Genomic DNA, 19401 nt, shown 5'->3' on the forward strand with positions numbered 1-19401 from the left:
ATGGCCCAAGAATGAAGAATCTCTTTAGTTTCTTTTCTTCCCTCCTTTTATGTTTTTTGGTGTTTTTTTTATTATAAAAGTTTGGCCTTTAATTTTGACGGGTCCATTCTTCTTGAACGTAGATTTACATGTAAAACGTTTTGATATGAGCTGATGGGTGTACTAAATGCCAGCATTTCCTGCCTGGCCAGATCTCATCATTTATCTAAAAGGTTGTCCTCAAGGGCAGGTAAGAAAGGTAAAATCTCCTGCTTTGATTCACTTGTTCTTCCCCGATGAAAGAAAACAGTAGCATTCAAGACTTCATCTTCTTATATCCAAGTCAGTAGTTCTTTCATTGCAGTCTTGAATGGAAGGCTCCTGTTCTAATGTTTCCCAAAAGGAGATCACTATTGAAACTTTCTCTGTATGTTGAACGTTTTCGTTTCCACGTTGAGATCTTATCCTGGTGGGCAGCCATGTTGGTAGGAAGCAAAAATTTGATTTGAGTGGAACCTAGAAGAAGAAGAAGAAGAAGAAGAAGAAGAAGAAGAAGAAGAAGAAGAAGAAGAAGAAGAAGAAGAAGAAGAAGAAGAATTGGTTCTTATATGCTGCTTTTCTCTACCCAGTCTCAAAGAGGCTTACAGTCACCTTCCCTTTCCTCTCCCCACAACAGGCACCCTGTGAGGGAGGTGAGGCTGAGAGCCCTGAGATTACTGCTCAGTCAGAACAGCTTTATCAGTGCTGTGGCGAGCCCAAGGTCACCCAGCTGGCTGCATGCAGGGCAGTGCAGAATCTAACCCAGCTCGCCAAATTAGAAGTCCGCACTCCTAACCACTACACCAAACCCCCCCCCCCCATCCCCTCCACCAATAACTCTAGAGGGAAGAGGAAGGAGAGATGAGGTAACCAGAGTTGCAGCTTGACACTTAGCAAAATGGTCCACAATTTATTGAACTGTTTTGCATTTGGCAGAGTTTCAGTGTGCAGAGAGGGGTGCACCACCAGGCTGTTTGAAAGAACAGAATAGTTTTATTACAAAGAGAAACAACTTTGTATAGAAAGAGAGAGAGAGAGTCCTAACTAACCGTCTGTTGTTTTGCATCCTGTTGAGCCATAGATCCTCTCACAAAAGCACATCAAGACACCCACTCATCCACACGAACCCAGGAAGCTGCCTTAGAATGAATCAGATCATGGGTTCATCAAGGTCAATCTTGGCTACTCAGAATGACAGCAGCCCTCCAAGGTCTCAGGCCAAGGTCTTTTGCATCACCTGCGTCCTGGTCCTTTTAACTGGAGATGCTGGGGATCGAACCTGGGACCTTCTGCATGCCAAGAAGATGCTGAGCTATGGCCTCTCCCTAAACTTTCAGTTCCGAAGCAGAGACTTCTGTTTCTCTCTGGACATGAAATTGCACCGTGTCCCCTTGTAACATAATGCACATTCCACAGGTCCTTGGGTGTCGGCAATAGTTTACCTTACAAGCTCCTTAGGGGGAAAAAGGTTTGTGTTTTATATACTTGTAAATGGCTGTGTTCACTTAAGGCAGTAGGAAAGAAAATAATTAATGGAAAAAAAATCATTATTTATAGAGTGCCATAAATATACAGCGTAACACGTAACATTCCTGGCCCGAGGAGCTTACAATGTAAAACTTTTCCGTTGCGGAATGTTGAGCAAAACGGTGCAGCTGTTCCAGATGTGCTTTCTTGAGGGTTATTGGGGGGGTTTAGTTGGGGGGGGGGCAAAGCCAAGGGAAGTACTACTCCTGGTTTCCTTTCAGCAGCAAATCTCCAAGAAATCCTTAATCCGCTAGTAACAGACTGTTCTAATAGAGTTCTCCTGAGAGCCCCCCCCCCACTTCAGACTGGAAGGGATTCTACCTGACACCCAAAGCTCTGCCTCTAGACAACTAGCTGATCAGGGAAGAGGTTAGGCTTGCATTTCTTGTTTATTGGCTTACCAGATGTGTACCCCTACCTTTCTGGCCTCGTGAGGGTTTGGGCCAAGGCGACTGACAATCCAAAATGTACGTGATAAAATTACGTTATAAAACCATGAAAATCAATCAACTCCCTTCCAAACACACATCATTAAAACACATTAAAAAACAGTTAACATATGTACCAAGACATTAAAAAAACAGCAATTAAAAAGTTGGGATCACTGAGGGAACAACAAATGAAACACGAAAGTCTTCATTGACCACCAAGGCAGCTATATGTTTATGTATTTATTTTATTTTTACCCAGTTTCTCTCTCACCTTTGTGGTCTTACAAGGGCCACCAAGGTGGCTAATGCTTTAAAACATAAATGATAAAATCACATGATAAAATCATTAAAATTAACCCCCCCTCCAAACTTACATTATCAAAAATAATTTAACAGAGTTCAAAAACAGAATTAAAATACATATGAAATGCTTAAAATAAATACAGGACATAGCAAAACATAAAAACATTGAGGCTGATCCTGCACTGAGCAGGGGGTGCTCGCCACAGTTGGGGGTGGGTGGGTTGCTAAATGGTAAAAACTCCAGGTTTGGAAATTCCCGGAGATTTGAAGGTGGAGCTTGGGGAGGGTTGAATTTGGGGAGGTGAGAGACTTCAGCAGAGTATATAGCCATGAAGTCCATCTTCCAGTTCTCTCGAAGAAAATGGCTACCCTGATCTCTCTTGTCTGGCGATCTCTAGACCCCACCTGGATTTGGTGACCCTAATTTCTATATTTAAAATTTCTAAGCTATCCCTCAGAGCCTCTTGTGGCGCAGAGTGGTAAGGCAGCCGTCTGAAAGCTTTGCCCATGAGGCTGGGAGTTCAATCCCAGCAGCCGGCTCAAGGTTGACTCAGCCTTCCATCCTTCCGAGGTCGGTAAAATGAGTACCCAGCTTGCTGGGGGGTAAACGGTAATGACTGGGGAAGGCACTGGCAAACCACCCCGTATTGAGTCTGCCATGAAAACGCTAGAGGGCGTCACCCCAAGGGTCAGACATGACTCGGTGCTTGCACAGGGGATACCTTTACCTTTACCTTTACCTTTAAGCTATCCCTCTGTCCAGAGATGTTTTTCAGTTGACATGCATTCAGTATAACGTTTCTGGGAGTGTTTGCAGCACGAATGGCTCTTTCTTTAGTCATCGTGGACAATATTTTGTTTTGTCCCCTCCCCGCCAGTAACCTTATGTGTTAGCGCTCTGCGGATCCGTCTCTTTGTCTTCCGCTCAGGCATTCAGCGTTTCCGATTTTATATCATTGAATCCCTTTTTATAGCGAGGTGTCTTTCAGTGTGTTTGTGTTTGCGATAATGAAGTTCGTCGCCTTGCTAAATAATTCACTTCCTCTTTCCGCCTCTGTGAAGTTCTCCCATTGTAGCACGGGCCTCCAAAACATTTCCATGCGCGCAGAAAAAAAAAGAAAAGAAAAAAAATATAGCTTAATCCATAAAATATGAAGAAGCAACAATGAACACTGACATTTTAATTCTTCACTTAGGAGCACAAAAGGGATGACAATAGAAAATTGCCGTTGTTGCCATAATAAAGAGAGATTTACATCCCCCTGAAATGGATAGTTCGGTATTTGAACATAATGTCACTTGCAAGAAGGAACAATGGATGAATCGGTGTCTGGGATGATAAGTAATATCTATGCCGGTTGCTTCCTGTTGGACGGAAGACGCTGGCTTGCTGTAAATAAATTGGAATTGCTGGTAATCAGGTAGGACTGCACCGGAGTAGAATTGTTTCTGAATCACCAGATAGCAGCTTTGGCTTGTAATAGCCATTCAGATTATTCAGAGCTGTTCCTTTCAACTGCACACCAGTAAGAGGAGGCCAAAAGCTGAGAAGGACATTGCTAGTCTTAGGAGGGCACTGTTAAAGAGAGTCCACTCCTGAACCTGGTGGTTTCCTGATGTCCCCTCCAGATAACATGTGACACAAGTGGCACCCCTAGTCAACCCGTGGATGAGGAAGGGGACATGGACCATTGATACGAGCATTCCTGGCTGCTTTCACACAGAATAGAGACAACTCAACTCCTTCTCACTGGGAAGCTTGGGGACAACGGAGCCAAGGGAGCTATCAGCAAGAAGGCCTACATCAAACACATCTGAACACAGGCTGGAACTCATGTCAGCGCCTAGTCTATGGTGACCGTTCTGACAAAGACCGGCTTCTCTACTATCTTTTGAGTCTGCACAGCTTGTTAGGGAATTCTGGCTACGTCCTCTCTCAGGAGTACATTAGACTGTTGAAGGACCACCACTCTCTAGCAGACTCTCCGTTACAGATTCAAATAATGGCTTTTCAACTCTGGGAAGTTTATTCTGGCCATATCTGAGAAGCTTTGGATATTTGGGGAGGGCCTGTCGCTTAGTGGGAGAGTCCTTGCTTGGTATCCAGAAGGTCCCAGGTCCTGTCATTGGCATCTCCCCATAAAGGACCAGGTAGTAAGCAATGTGAAAGACCTCTACCTGAGAACTTGGTGAACCTCTGCCAAGTTGAGTGGACAGTACTGAGTTCAGTGGACCTGGGCCTGATTCAGTATGAGACATCTCCATGTGTCCTATTGATGAGCAGATATCAATGCATGAGGACAATCTGTATCTACACCTCCTTGTAAAAAATGGGGTTGGATCAACCCAGCCAGCATTTTTCACATTGTCTCACCCTATTGCCTTTGTTACCTTCCTTATCTCCCAACTCACATGGTACTTGTAATACCCATGGCCATGTAAGTTCCACGACCCACAGCCTAACCTTTTTTGGGTAGTCTTTCCTTTATCATCAGCAGAATGATGGATCCAGCCCATGGAACCCTATTGCTTTGTGACGTCCGTAGTGGAATTTCGCAGGAATCAGGGGGGAAAGAAAGAAAGACCTTCCACCAGGGCACCAGAGCAGGTTGCTTAACTATTGCCGGACTCCAAAAGTCAAAAGGTTCGGCTTCAAACCCCACCTGCCAAGATCAATGTGATTTTGGGGCCTCTTTATTTTTATCAGGAGCTGGTTCCATAAGAACCACTAGTCAGATGCCCCTTTCCCATTAAGTCATTAGACAAGGTGCTAAATATAAACGAGGGCAGGCAAATGATCCTGTTATTACGGCGTTAAAATATTTTTGTAACATAAGAACATTAAGTAGGCCTCGTTGGCAATTGGAAATTAGGATATATATTTTTTTAAGCCCATCAAATGGAAAAGAAGAAGAGGAGAACTTCAAAGCTTGCTTTTTTCCCCCCTTGGAAACCTGCCTGTGTTAGGATGAAATGAATAGAAGAAAGAGCAAGGCTTGCCTTCTAATAAAGCATCTGTTTCTTACTTTGAACATTTCTTACTTCTTTGTGAGCATGTCTCTCCAGTTATGGCGACTCCTGACAATGAAGAACAGAGGGGCCCCCGAAAAAGACAATACCTGTTATCTAGCCAATATTTCTGATTTCATGTCACTTTGAACTGGATCTTCATTTGACCGCATGCTGAGTCCAAAAAGAATTTCTTTGTCGGCTGATCCAAAGATGCCAGAAGATACTAAAAAAGAGGTTGGGGGGGGGGGAGAAAGAGAGGGAAAAAAAGGAAAAAGTAAACTGCGGGAACCAGTTCAATACCGGCGAGATGAAAACAAGCCTTTGCCATTCGTTCCACGCGCGGTGGATAGCACTTTTAACTTCTGCTTGTTTTAGCCCTCCAAAGGAACCCCGCAAATGCAAATGACTGGTCCTCTTTGTTTTGTGTTGTTATTCCAAGGCAACGACCCCTCCCCCCAACCTCCCGACCACAAACCCATGCACAAAATAACACAAAACAAATTCAGGCTGCTCCAAGAACTGTGGAAAGCTCAGGTTGTGATAGACCTCCTGCTTTTGGGGAGGACCCAACCCAAGAACTTTCCCTTGGCACTAGGCCACTTCTGTTGCTGAGAAAGCTTTTTCTTGGAGGGGGGCTGTCCATGCGCCACAAACAGCCCTGTGGCCTTTCAGAGCAGTGGGGACCACTTCAATTTTCCCCCACCCCTATACCCAAGCAGAGCAGTTCAGCGGAAATTTGGCTGGGCTTCAGTAAGCTTCAATGCGTGTGTCTGTGTTTGGGCTCACGCAGCGTGTTTCTTGAATGCCGGAGACTCTTGGCCAGAATCGGCGGCAATGCCATTCGGAGGGATATTTTCATCTCCGTCCAGCGGCCTCTTGTCTTGATTCGGCAAGGATAAAGAAGCCGGGGCCTGTGAATTGATCAATGAAACGCGGAAAAGGACAGTCGGGGGAGCCGTGGATGCTGGGACTCTTCAACAGGGGCGAAGAGGACAAACAAGAGAAGCCCTGTTGATTTCGTTAGGGAACTGGTCAGACCACACCTGGAGTCCTGTGTGCAGTTCTGGAGGCCTCACTTCAAGAAGGACGTAGATAAAATTGAAAGGGCACAGAGGAGAGCGACGAGGATGATCTGGGGCCAAGGGACCAAGCCCTATGAAGATAGGTTGAGGGACTTGGGAATGTTCAGCCCGGAGAAAAGGAGGTTGAGAGGGGACATGATAGCCCTCTTTAAGTATTTGAAAGGTTGTCACTTGGAGGAGGGCAGGATGCTGTTTCTGCTGGCTGCAGAGGAGAGGACACGCAGTAATGGGTTTAAACTTCAAGTACAACGATATAGGCTAGATATCAGGAAAATAATGTTCACAGTCAGAGTAGTTCAGCAGTGGAATAGGCTGCCTAAGGGGGTGGTGAGCTCCCCCTCACTGGCAGTCTTCAAGCAAAGGTTGGATACACACTTTTCTTGGATGCTTTAGGATGCTTAGGGCTGATCCTGCGTTGAGCAGGGGGCTGGGCTAGATGGCCTGTATGGCCCCTTCCAATTCTATGATTCTAGGATTCTATGATTCTATGGCCTGTATGACCCCTTCCAACTCTATGATTCTGTGATTCTATGAATAAGATATGCCCAGATGATCAGTCCCGTTTTTGTTCTTAAAAGGGACGGTGGAGAGAACACAGGAAAGGCCGTCCTTTTTATTTTGTGTGGTTGGTATGCGAACGGAAGCCGTTGTGGTGGTTCCAGGCTGGCTAGGCTGGAAGAAGTGATTGTCCTTCGGCATGGCGGAACTTCTAGTGTGGGTTTATGAAGCTTCCTAAGGCCAAATTAAGGGTATCCTGTTGCAATCAGAGCTCTCTGCAATGTCAGCCTACTCCCCTTCTGTCTGTTCCCCAAGGAAGTCTACTGTGCAGGGAGGGGAGAGGCTAGTTTTTTCTGCGAGTGGCAGGCTATAATATCAATCAATCAAACAAGCAAACAAACAAGCAAACAAACAAACAATAAAACCAAGAAAGATGTCAATCACCTAAAGGTAAAGGTATCCCCTGTGCAAGCACTGAGTCATGTCTGACCCTTGGGGTGACACCCTCTAGCGTTTTCATGGCAGACTCAATACGGGGTGGTTTGCCAGTGCCTTCCCCAGTCATTACCGTTTACCCCACAGCAAGCTGGGTACTCATTTTACCGACCTCGGAAGGATGGAAGGCTGAGTCAACCTTGAGCCGGCTGCTGGGATTGAACTCCCAGCCTCATGGGCAAAGCTTTCAGACTGCATGTCTGCTGCCTTACCACTCTGCGCCACAAGAGGCTCTTGTCAATCACCTAGCAAACCACAAAATGTGGTTTGGATGCTGCCCCTGGCTTGGCAAGGCACAGACTGTATAGTTCTTTTCTACGGTGACTGACCAACCTGCCTCCCAATCAGGCTGATTCTAGGAGCTGCTAGGTCCTTTCCAGCACCACCCAGGTGCTATTGGACTGGACTCTACTGGCAGTAACGGGAAAATTGCCTGTGCGATGGGCCTCCGTGTTCCTAGTCCCTCCTCTTCTTGCAGCCACCGTCTAGTTTCTCCTCCTTCCAGACTTACCCGGCGTAGCTCACGTCCTTTCAACTAAGTCATCAATAACTAGCCGGAGCAGACGTCTGTTCTGTAATTGATTAGGCATCTTTCAGTGGCAAAACCCTTTTTCTTTCTTTCTTTTTTTTTTTGGGGGGGGGGAAAGTTGTGATCAAATGAACACTTGGTAGGTCCCCCTGCTCGGAGCATCGGAATCTGATTATGTCCTCTAAAAAAATTCCGGGAGAGACTTTGATGTCGGCTGGTAACACTCGGGTAATTCGGTTTATCTGTCTTCTGCGAAATTCATCTCGAAAGGAAGGACTTTGTCCAGGTGTGGCAGGAGAAGGAATGAGGTTGTTTCTATTACGACCCATCTGTCGACTTCAAAGTTCAGACGCTGGCGGGAGATTGATTTATGAAGCCCACTAGGGCTGTTTTGGCTTCCCTGGGCCGTGGATTCAGACAACGGTCCCCCATCCCCAGTTTTATTTTCGCTGATGTATGATTGCTTTTTTGAAAGAAGAAGAGCAGGGTTGTTGTTTCCCCCCCACCCACCCTTTTTGCATCCTGGTTTTTACTACCTGAAAGAGTCTCAAGGCAACTTGCCTTCCCTTCCTCTCCCTACAACTGCACCCTGTGAGGTAGGTGAGGCTCAGAGAGCTCTGAGAGAACGGTGACTGACCCAAGGTCACCCAGCTGGCTACATGGGGAGGAGCAGGGAATCAAACCCAGTTCTCCAAATTAGAGGCCGCTGCTCTTTGCTCACTACACCAAGCCGGCTCTGGAGTTCTCAGGTGGTTAGAAGTCCTGGGATTAGAAAGTCTGAAAGTGTGTCAAAGAATTTAGTGGTTAAGGGGAATAACAGTCATTTGAAGTAATGTGGGGTTCTTTATGACAAACCTGCGTGGTCTTAGCCTTGTAGACAAGGAAAAAGATCTTGCAGCTATTCAGCTTCAGCTAGAAGCAAACATTTTACCTTAAGTGTTTTCATTAGGACCCATGTAAAGGCATCCTACAGCCTCCTCAGAATTTCTGCCAGAGAACCATGGGATGCTTCAGAGGTTTGCTGGGCAGGGGGTGGCCTTTGAAGAAAAGCCCCTGATCAGATTCCATCAGTAAACCAGAACACATCCTGGAACATAGCCTGGAATCCTCTGCAGCATAAAGGAATTCTGCTTCTAACATACGGAGATACCATAGCAGCGGAATCAATGCAAGTGTCTCAAAGGTAGAAAACTCTAAAAGGTGGGGAGGGGGTGGAGGGTGCCATCAGGTTGCAGTGGACTTATGGTGCCCCCGTAAGTGGCTCTCCAGATGTCCATGGACTACAATTCCCATGAACCCCTGCCAGCACATGCAGCGTCCTTTCCCAAAATGGTCAGTGATGGGCTTGGAGGGAGTGGGGAGGGGAGGGGCCCTGGGTGGGCGTGTCCACAGCTCTTCTTCCCAACCAAATTCTACACGATTGTGGCACTTCTGTGGCTTCTCAAAGTCTGAAGAATGTTCCAGGGGGTTCTCAACCGTAAAAGAGCTGAGAAAGGCTGGCCCCAACCTGGTGGAATAAGCTCCCGGAAGAGTTGAGGGCCCTGCGGGGCCTGCAAAACGGAGCTCTTCCGCCAGGTCTACGGTTGAGGTCAGGGAATGGATGATCAGATGGGCCCCTCTAGGAGAGACTGCTACCAAAGCCAGATTATCGCCTCGTGGCACACCGCCAGCATCAGTAGATCTCCCCCCCCATGGTGCACCAAGAACAAGTTCATTGTTGCGGGGGTGGGATAGGTGTCTTGCTGCCGGGGTGCATGATTTTAATGGGGGATCATAATAACTATTTTATGTGGGGTTTTTATTACATAACCCAGGGGTAGTCAAACTGCGGCCCTCCAGATGTCCATGGACCACAATTCCCAGAAGCCCCTGCCAGCGAATGCTGGCAGGGGCTTCTGGGAATTGTGGTCCATGGACATCTGGAGGGCCGCAGTTTGACTACCCCTGACATAACCCTCCACGAGGAGGCTTGCTGATAGCGGCGGGGAATAAATCTAACAACAACAACAACAACAAAAACTTCCACAAAAGGGAGGCAGCCTGAAGGTTTGATTTAAAGTGGATGCATTTCAGAGTTTTAAAACCCTCTTTATTTGAAACCCTCTGTATTTGAAACTGTGTAACCCGCCCTGAGCCTCTGGGGGAGGGCAGGATACAAATGTCAAAAGAAGTAAATAAATACATGTTTGAGAAGCCACGCAAGAGCCATCTCACCCTCTGGAAGCAAGCCCCTCTGCTCTTTAATGTTTGGTAAACTGAACCAAACGGTTGGCTTCCAGGTCTTCCGTGGGAACAACTGCAGGCTGAAAGTTCTGCTTCTCATCAGCTGTTGAAAACGAAACCCTCCTGACAAATGGCAAAAGTGTATTCACTTCTTCTCTTAGCACCCATATCTTAACGAGAGCCAGTGGCTAAATCTGCTACTCTTCCCTCCTGGGCCAGAAGGATTTAATAGCCTACAAAAGACATCGGCAGCATTGGGGTGAAGGGGAAACAGTTGTACTTTTTGTTTTTCACTAAACAGGAGCAAGGGCGCCAGCTAAACCGACAAGCCCCTTCCGTGTCACCCAAGGACGTACCGCCTTAAAGCATGTTTAAAATATTAACTGCACAACATTCGTTTTCGTACATCTCAGAAGGCATTTTTTCTTCTCCGACATACCAGCCGCTCAACTCTGCTATCCGCCTCTTAAGCTGTGGTTGCCAAGCCCCCGGCCGCTGCTGCTGCTCCCTGTTGGAATCGCAATCGGCGAGTAATTTGGTGAAGTCAGCCTTGAAGGACTGTTGTTAAGCCATTTAAACAGCTAAGCTGCACGTGGGTGCTCACTAGTTGTGCTGGGAATTACAGCCATGAGCAGAGGAGAAACTCTTGCACATGGTCTGAGGGACTCTGTTGGTTAAGGTGGGCTCCCACCCACTTTCTGCTTCTTCAGGAAGAAGTTCAATGTTTGTCCTTTGCAGAAGCAAGCAAGGAGCAGTGCCCTCCATCAGGCTGTCTGCCGATGTGCGGCATGTAGTCTGCCTACAGCCTCGATACAAGAGGCTTGCAATGTGTTTTCTTTGTCACTATCTTTTAAGATTTTGTACTCTGCTTCAGCAAGGAGACTAAAGCAGATGAATCTAATATATTTCCGTGCATAACCTTTCCAGTAGAGACCGTCTCTCTTTTAAACCTTAAAGCACCATGAGTCTGGATCTGTGCCTCGTCCACAAAGGACTGCAGACTTTCAAAATGCTGTTAGTCTGTAGCTCTAATCTTCTGGAGGGACTCCGGACCAAGTCTAATCCAGAAGTGCCACTTAGTGGGAGGTGGCAGGGAGACTTTCTGGAAGTGGGTAGAGGCCTAGCCTACATGGCAGCACCATAATGTAGATGAGTGGTAATTCTGGGGGATCCCCAGGTCCCACCCGGAGGCTGGCTTCTGTAAACAGGAACATCTAGCAGCAGCAGCAGCAGCACAGAAATATCCTAAATAAATAAATTTGCTGTTAGGCATCACCATCCGGGTCAGGCCTGAGGCTGCGGTGCTGCCTTCAGTACCAAAACCCTGGCTGGTTGCAACCGTGTTTCACTGTCTAAATCTGCTTTCTTTACAAGATTGGAGGCCCAGGTCATGGAGCCAGAGTTAATCCTGCATGAGTAATAAAACCGTTTCCAAGCCCGGCTATGTTTTGGCATATCTGTTTTCGTTTGTTCATGCTTCCCTATTCCTGGGACCTCCCGGAATGTATTAGGTCTCTCTCTCTCTCTCTTTCTTTCTCTCTCTCTCTTTTAAAATCAGCAGCTGGAAATTCTAATGAGTTCTGCTCAGTTGACAGGGAAGCCACACAGGTTCCACAGCAGACAGCAATTTCTGCAGAATCCAAGTGTGTGAACGAACACCCGTAATAAGCCCCTCTGATTGTATGCCAGGCAGTTCTTTTTGTTGATACCAAGTGTGTGCCATTTTGGATAGTTCCAGGCAAACGTACTAAAGGGGCTGCACTTTCTACGCCAGGGGTAGTCAAACTGCGGCCCTCCAGATGTCCACATTCGCTGGCAGGGGCTCATAGGAATTGTAGTCCATGGACATCTGGAGGGCCGCAGTTTGACTACCCCTGTTCTACGCTCTTGCGATGACCCACCATAGTTGTGTGCACGCCAGCTCAAAAGCCCCATCGTGGTGCAATGATTGAATGGGGGAATAAAATCAGAGTCCAGGAGCATCTTTAAGACCAACAAAGATTTATTCAGGGCGTGAGCTTTCGAGGGCAAGCACTTTTCCCAAGACTATAGTCTGACGAAGAATGCTTGCACTTGAAAGCTCATGCCTTCCTCAGACTTCTACCTGTCGTCAGGTTTTTGCTTGGCCTTGGGCCAAAAGTGTGCGCACGCAGCTCTGATTACCAAAATAAAACCAGAGTCCAGCAGCACCTTTAAGACCAACAAAGATTCTGATTTGGCTGTGCTCCTTCAGACCAACACGGCTACCCATTTGAATCCGATTACCAAAAATAAAGCCCTCCGATTAGGCCAATCCTTTGCACAGTTCCTGCAGTGGCTGCAGGAGAACTGTGCAGAATTCTGCCACCAGGTGGCACTGGAAATAAAAGAGGAAACGGGACATCTAGCGAATGACCTTCTGATGCAGAGCTGAGACTTGCGGGCTTCTGTAGGAGAGGGTGGAGGCTCTGATCCGGATCCCAAGAATGAAGCGAGGGTCAGGATGCGAAACTTTGTTCTAAGAGCAAAGGGGAAACTAGCCCAGCCAGTTGTACAGAGGGAACCTTTCCTCCCTCTCCCCCAAACTGGGAACTTAACAAAGCACCTGAAACTCACGTGTCACCCTTTGAAGAAGCCGAGAGTTCAAAAGCCCGAAGCTCTCTAAATTCACAAGGAAGATGAAAAAGGAGAGGGGGAGAGAGAGACAGAAGAATGGAGTATGGGTGTGTGTGTGTGTGTGTGAAGGAAACAACAAGATGTCGCTTTGGTTGTGTCTACCACCCCCCCGGCCCCCTTCACCTTACTGTGACCAAGCCGTGCTGAACAAGCTACCCAGTTTTGTCAGGGGGGGGGGGATGGTTGAAGAGTTCAGCGGGAAAAACATAACGGCGGTGCTTTTGAACTAGAGAGAGAACGGCGTTCTGAAGTCTTGAGCTTCCATGCTGTTCGCAAGGTTTGTGCTTTGTTTCTGGCTTGACCCAGTCCCTGGAGCAAAAAGTGCAGCACAAAATGTTCTATGTGAAACCGATGAAAACAGCGAGGTGGCCACGGCTTGTGCGTGTGGGCAAGGACCTTTCATAATTTTAAAATTTTAGCTATTTCACTGGCCTGAGCTATATGGAAGGGCGGTATAAAAAGCGAATGAATGAATGAATGAATGAATGAATGAATGAATGAATGAATGAATGAATGAATGAATGAATGAATGAATGAATATTTTTTACAAGTCATGTGCTGAGCTGTGTCGGTCTGAAGTGACTTAACAAAGTTTGAGTGTGGCGTGCCTGTGCAGGAGAGCTTGGTGAGTCCCATGAGGGACCTGATCTCTTCTGGGTGCTCCTTCCACCAAGTAGGGGCCAGATCTTGGTGGAGGCCAAGCAGACTTCCTTTTGTATAGTGTCCCTTTCTCACCAGGACTTGAGGTAGATCTTACAGCATAAGTCAATGCATTCAACAGGATGATTCCCCTAATCCAGGGGTAGTCAACCTGTGGTCCTCCAGATGTTCATGGACTACAATTCCCATGAGCCCCTGCCAGCATTTTCTGGCAGGGGCTCCTGGGAATTGTAGTCCATGGAAATCTGGAGGACCGCAGGTTGACTACCCCTGCCCTAATCAACACGTAGGGTTGCCATGACTCTGGCTGGGGAGATCTGGAGATTTGGGAGTGGACCCTGGTGGGGGCTTGGGGAGGGTCAGAACCTCATTTATAATGCCAGACAGTCCATCCTGCAAAGCAGCCATTTTCTCCAGGAGAGTTTATGTCTTTCACCTGGAGATCAGTTTTGGGGAGGCCGGCCTCCAGGTGTGTCCTGGGGAACCCCTGGAATTACAGCTCGTTTGCAGGCTACAGAGATCAGTCTCCCTGGAGAAAAGGAGATGCGTTGGAGGGTGGACTCTCTGGTATTTGTAATCCACTGAGGTCCCTTGTTGTTGTTGTTGTTCGGTGCTAAGTCGTGTCTGACCCATCGCGACCCCATTGACAATGATCCTCCAGGTCTTCCTGTCCTCTACCATTCCCCGGAGTCCATTTAAATTTGCACCGACTGCTTCAGTGACTCCATCCAGCCACCTCATTCTCTGTCGTCCCCTTCTTCTTTTGCCCTCAATTGCTCCCAGCATTAGATCTCAGATGCTAAGTCCCATCTGCCCGGATAACCACTTGGCTGGGAGGCCACCAAGGGTCACTATGTAGAGGCAGGCAGAAGCAAACTACCTCTGAAACCCTAGTTAAGAAATCCTAGTTAAGAAAGCCTTGCTTAAATATTCCAGGCTAGCCAGATCTCAGATGCTAAGTCCCACCTGCCCGGATGATCACTTGGCGGGGAGGCCACCAAGGGTCACTATGTAGAGGCAGGCTGAGGCAAACGATACTAAAGCAGATTCAGGAAGCGCTCTGGGCGTCTCGATTCCTTGGCTCACAGTCCCTGGCAGATGGCACACAGTTCTCCAGAGATGAAAGCCCCCCAGAAATACCAACCAGCTTTGCCACCAGACCCTTGAGAATGCCTCACATAATGAGAAACATTCAGCAATCTGTTTCTAGCTCCTCTCTAGGGTTGGGCAATGTGATTCATGCTCTGAAACATGCTTAATTGTCCACATGTGTTTTAAGTTCTCTTGAAACTCTGATTTTTTTTGGGGGGGGGGGACTAGCAGACTTTGCTGGATTTGTTTAAAAGCGAATCCAGCTCTTGCTGAAATGAAAAATTAAAATACGACTTTTCGTTCCAACTGGAGGTAAAGAAAGCATTGTTTTTAACGCTTTTTTTTTTTAAGCCCTTGTTATTTGCGAAACTGCAGCAAAACTGGATTAAAACTTTGCTAGCAGCTGCTGGCTGTGAGCTGTCTCACTGAAGGGTGATCGAATGTTTTCCAAGACTTAGCCTTCCCCCCCCCTCTTGTTTATAATGCTCAGAGATCAAGACTATTTGCACATGACTGTAAACTAATTAACAAAGTGTTTGTAACATTTCCTCGTGTGTTTGCTTAGCTGAAGAATGATAATTGCATTGAAACTAGAGAAGTGTCACGATGAGCAAGGAATGGGTGGGGGAGAAATACAGAATGTGTAGAGGAGAGAGATCCTTTTGGGATTTGGGGGTGGGTCATGGCTCAGTGCTTAAGAACATAAGAAAAGTCCTATTGGATCAGACCAATGGTCCATTCAGTCCAGCGTCTTGTCTCACACAGTGGCCAACCAGTTCCTCTGGAGGGCCAACAACATGGCAGAGAGGCCTTCATAAGAACATCAGAAGAGCCCTGCTGGCTCAGACCAGTGGTCCATCTAGTTGAGCGTCCTTTCTTACGCAGTGGCCAACCAGTTTGTTTGGCGGGCCAAGAACAAGGCATAGAGGCCTTTATAAGAACATCAGAAGAGCCCTGTTGGCTTAGACCACTGGTCCATCTAGTCCAGCATCCTTTCTCACACTGTGACCAACCAGTTCTGGAGGGACAACAACAGGGCATAGAGGATTTCATAAGAACATCAAAGCCCTGCTGGATCAGACCAATGGTCCATCTAGTCCAGCATCCTTTTTCACACAGCGGCCAACCAGTTCCTCGAGAGCAGGGGTAGTCAACCTGTGGTCCTCCAGATGTTCATGGACTACAATTCCCAGGATCATTGATTTATTGAATTTTTAGACATTACTAACTGCCCCAAGATGAGTAACCAAGAGGGCTGGTAAATAAATCACTGAGTGAATGAATGAATGAATGAATGAATGAATGAATGAATGGATGGATGGATGGATGGATGGATGGATGGATGGATGGATGGATGGATGGATGGATGGATGGATGGATGGATGGATGGATGGATGGATGGATGCATTTTTGGTAGGATCGGATTCCAGGGTGGGCATTGTCAGCCACTGGCCTAGCAGAAGGGGTTGGATTCAGCCAGGCTTTCAGCTGGTGAAAAAGGAGGTGACAGAGTCCCTGTAGACCACCCAAAGTAAGGTGCTGAGGGTCACAGGACCTTCATGGACAAAAGCCATGTGACATGGGAGGGGGGATGTGTAAAGAGGGCTTAAGAGTGACTCACACTTCCCCTTCTTGAAGCCCCTTTGATGTTTTACCCTCTTTGGGTGACAGGGAAGATTTCTCAATTTCTCAATATGTTTCTAGACAATGCTCTTTCTTTTGTCGGTGGCACTTGGCTTCAGACGGCTTCCAAGGGGCATCAAGGTGAGCCCTCCCTCATGAGTACCCTTAGGGCACCTTGACACGATCTGTTGCAGCCCGCCCGAAAACACAACCCTTCCAAAGGTGTGGCATCACTGATTCTCTTTATACTTTGCAGGAACCAGAGGCAGGAGCAGACTAACCTGTGGGGATGCAGACAGAGCTGGAATTTGCAAAACAAAAAGGAGAAAAGACGGAAACCCAATTCATCCCTTCGCCATCAGCAACTTTAAATGGAGCAGAGGGAGGTTGCTGTTTGCTCTTCTCTTACTAAATCCAGGAGGGAAAGTGGCATGGCACAGCCTGATCTCATTGTATCTTGGAAACCAGACAGGGTTGGGATTTGGACGAGAGACCACCAAGGAGGGCTCTGCAGAGGAAGGCAATGGCAAACCACCTCTGCTTCTCCCTTACCTTGAAAGCTGGAGTCAACGTAAGTTGGTTGCAACTTGACAGCAGGTATGTAAGGATGTGAGGATGGCTTGGATGGGAGACCACCAAGGAAGGTGTTGCAGAAGAAGACCCTTGAGCACAGAGTACCAGCGTGCCACAGCTCCTCCATGTGAATAACTCATGGCTTAGCTTTCCCCCAGAAAGAAAGTTGACCCAGGAGATTTCCCAGATGAGCTGCATGGCAGAAGAAGCAGAGTGCCCGCCCGGTCCTCTGATCCTTTGCTTCCTCTGCATCCGCCTGCTGTTTCTTCCACTGAGAAATTGGACCCAGCATTCCTAGTTGGGAGTGGGCCTTCTGATGTCATCACAGCCCCTTTTGATGTCATCACAGCAGCTCAGCCAATCAGAACTAGAGGCTTCATTGCCATAGGCGAAATGCAACGCAGATGTATGCCTAGCGTTTAACGCTTCCATAATGTTAGTGTTTGTTCTAGTCAGTCAACAAGTGATGTATTAATCAAACAGGAACCCCAGGGAGTTCATTACACACACACACACACACACACACACACACACTATGAACATCGAATGTGGGAAGGCAACACTAGTGATGTTGACAGACAGGTATCTCTGCACCCCCATCCAAATGTACTATCCTCTTATAATTAAGAACATGTTTGTGGTTAAATGACAGAAGCCCTAAACCTTTTACTAGTTCACTGGCTTAGGTGTCTATTCCCCCCCCTTCCATTGGGGTCCAAGGATTCCTGCTGCTCTTCCCAGCATGCACTGCTGCATGACCCTTAACCTCTGACAGTGATTAATTGTCTTAATGTCTTAGCAGTCACCTTGCTTTCTCTGTTCCTGGCTCAGTTCGTTCTCCCTTAAAACACAGGCACGCACGTATGCCCACACACACAAATGCATGCGCGCATCAAAAAATGGCGCAGGCCACATTTTTTTCTTCGCACTTAAAAAACAAAACACAACACTGATATCCTGGACACCGTCGGAAAAATCCTCGAAAGAAATAGTTGCAGTCAGTTCCCTTGCTCCTAGAAAGCTAGCTGTTGATCTTGAGAGGGCTTTTTGTTCACATTTGGTTTTTGTGCTGGCAGGGGCTCATGGGAATTGTGGTCCATAGACATCTTGGAGAGCCGCAGTCTGGCCACCCCTGCCCTACTGGAATCTCTGTTGACAAAGTGCTCCTCACCTTCTCGAGATGTTTCATATCCATAACAAGATACATAAAAATCACTGGAAAAAATTGCTGCTCGGAAGAGTGGACTCCATAGCATTGAGGTCTTTCTCCCTCCCTATGTTCCATGCCCAAATCCCCAGGAGTTTCCCATGTCCAGGTGGGCAATCCTGTAAATGTTTTGACAAGCCAACCCTCCATCCCAAGACCTGGAACCAGCCTGTGAGGTTGCCACTTCTGAATGAATTGTTGGTACCCACTTCACAGTACAAAGGCTCTTCATTTTGTGGAGAGCTGGAACAAACTGGGCGGGGGGAGCTATATAAATAATCATCTCTGACAATGCCAGGATGAAAAGACAGATGAAAATACATCTGTTAAGGCCGTCAAACAGAACAGCTAGACGCATACAGACAACACTTTAAAAGGTTTCGGTGGGGGGAGAGGGGGGAATTCCCCTGCAAATCCCTCTACAATAGAATTAGTATTAAGTGCTGTTAATCCATTATTGGTTTAAAAAAATAATAAAAAATTAGAAGATCAAACCACGTTTCTTTTTGCTGCTCAGGATGCTGCGTTAGCTGAGTGGGATCTCTGTGATGCTTGTTAAGCATAACATGTTTATTAATTATTTTCCCCAGTTACCTTAATGTTGATTTGACAGCTTGTCAGGGGTGCATTTTTTTTTTACCTTGTCTGTTCTGTTCTGCAGTTGAGGAAATGTAAGCGTATGCAATTGTGTCTATTTTTTTAAAAAAATCATGCAATAAAATTAAACCGTGCGTGACAAGAACGTACTTTACATAAATCTTTAACTTACGTGACAGCCTTTGGAAGCACAAAGCAGACGGGTGTCATATTTATGGCAGCAGATTTTTTTTACAATCTCCCTCTTTTGAGGCTAGGGGAACTTCTTATTAGCACCTGGCTGCCGTTTTTTTTTTGAAGCTGCGTTTGTTTGCCTTTGAGATTAGGCTGGGCCATGCAGCTCCCTAAGCTGGGCTGCGGCCACGCTGGGAAACAAAAGGAAACAGAATAAAATCAGAGTCCAGCAGCACCTTGAAGACCAACAAAGATTTATTTAAGGCGTGAGTTTTCGAGTGCAAGCACTCGCCACGAATAAATCTTTGTTGGTCTTCAAGGTGCTACTGGACCCATTTTGAATCTATCCAAAAGGAAACAAAATTGGTCTGAAGTTGAGATCCACCCCAAATTGTGGGCCATCATTCATTCATTCATTCATTCATTCATTCATTCATTCATTCATTCATTCATTCATTCATTCATTCCTTGAATTTATATAGTGCCGTTCCCATTCGGGCTCATGGGTGGTTTACACAATTAAAAAATTAAAATATACAATAAAACCCCTTAAATACCCCAATGACATTGTTAAAATTAAGACTAAAAGTGTCAACTAATAAATCAGTTTATCCTCTCGTCTAGCCAGGCGGAAAGTTGACAACTCCAGCATCATGGCTGGACAATTGTTTCCATTCTACTGTAGGGCCATGAACTGGTATT

General features: G+C 46.8%; 1 long non-coding RNA gene across 1 annotated transcript; it reads right to left on the bottom strand.

Moving 5' to 3' along the window:
* Positions 1 to 2237: 2237 nt before the first annotated feature.
* LOC143823886 (uncharacterized) lies at positions 2238 to 7981 on the bottom strand. Its single transcript, XR_013226637.1, has 3 exons — positions 7878 to 7981; positions 4458 to 5514; positions 2238 to 3669 (listed from the first exon to the last, which is right to left on the bottom strand). It is a non-coding gene; the product is annotated as an uncharacterized LOC143823886 (long non-coding RNA).
* Positions 7982 to 19401: the final 11420 nt, after the last annotated feature.

This window comes from Paroedura picta, chromosome 14 (genome assembly GCF_049243985.1).
Source record: "Paroedura picta isolate Pp20150507F chromosome 14, Ppicta_v3.0, whole genome shotgun sequence".
NCBI lineage: Eukaryota > Metazoa > Chordata > Lepidosauria > Squamata > Gekkonidae > Paroedura > Paroedura picta.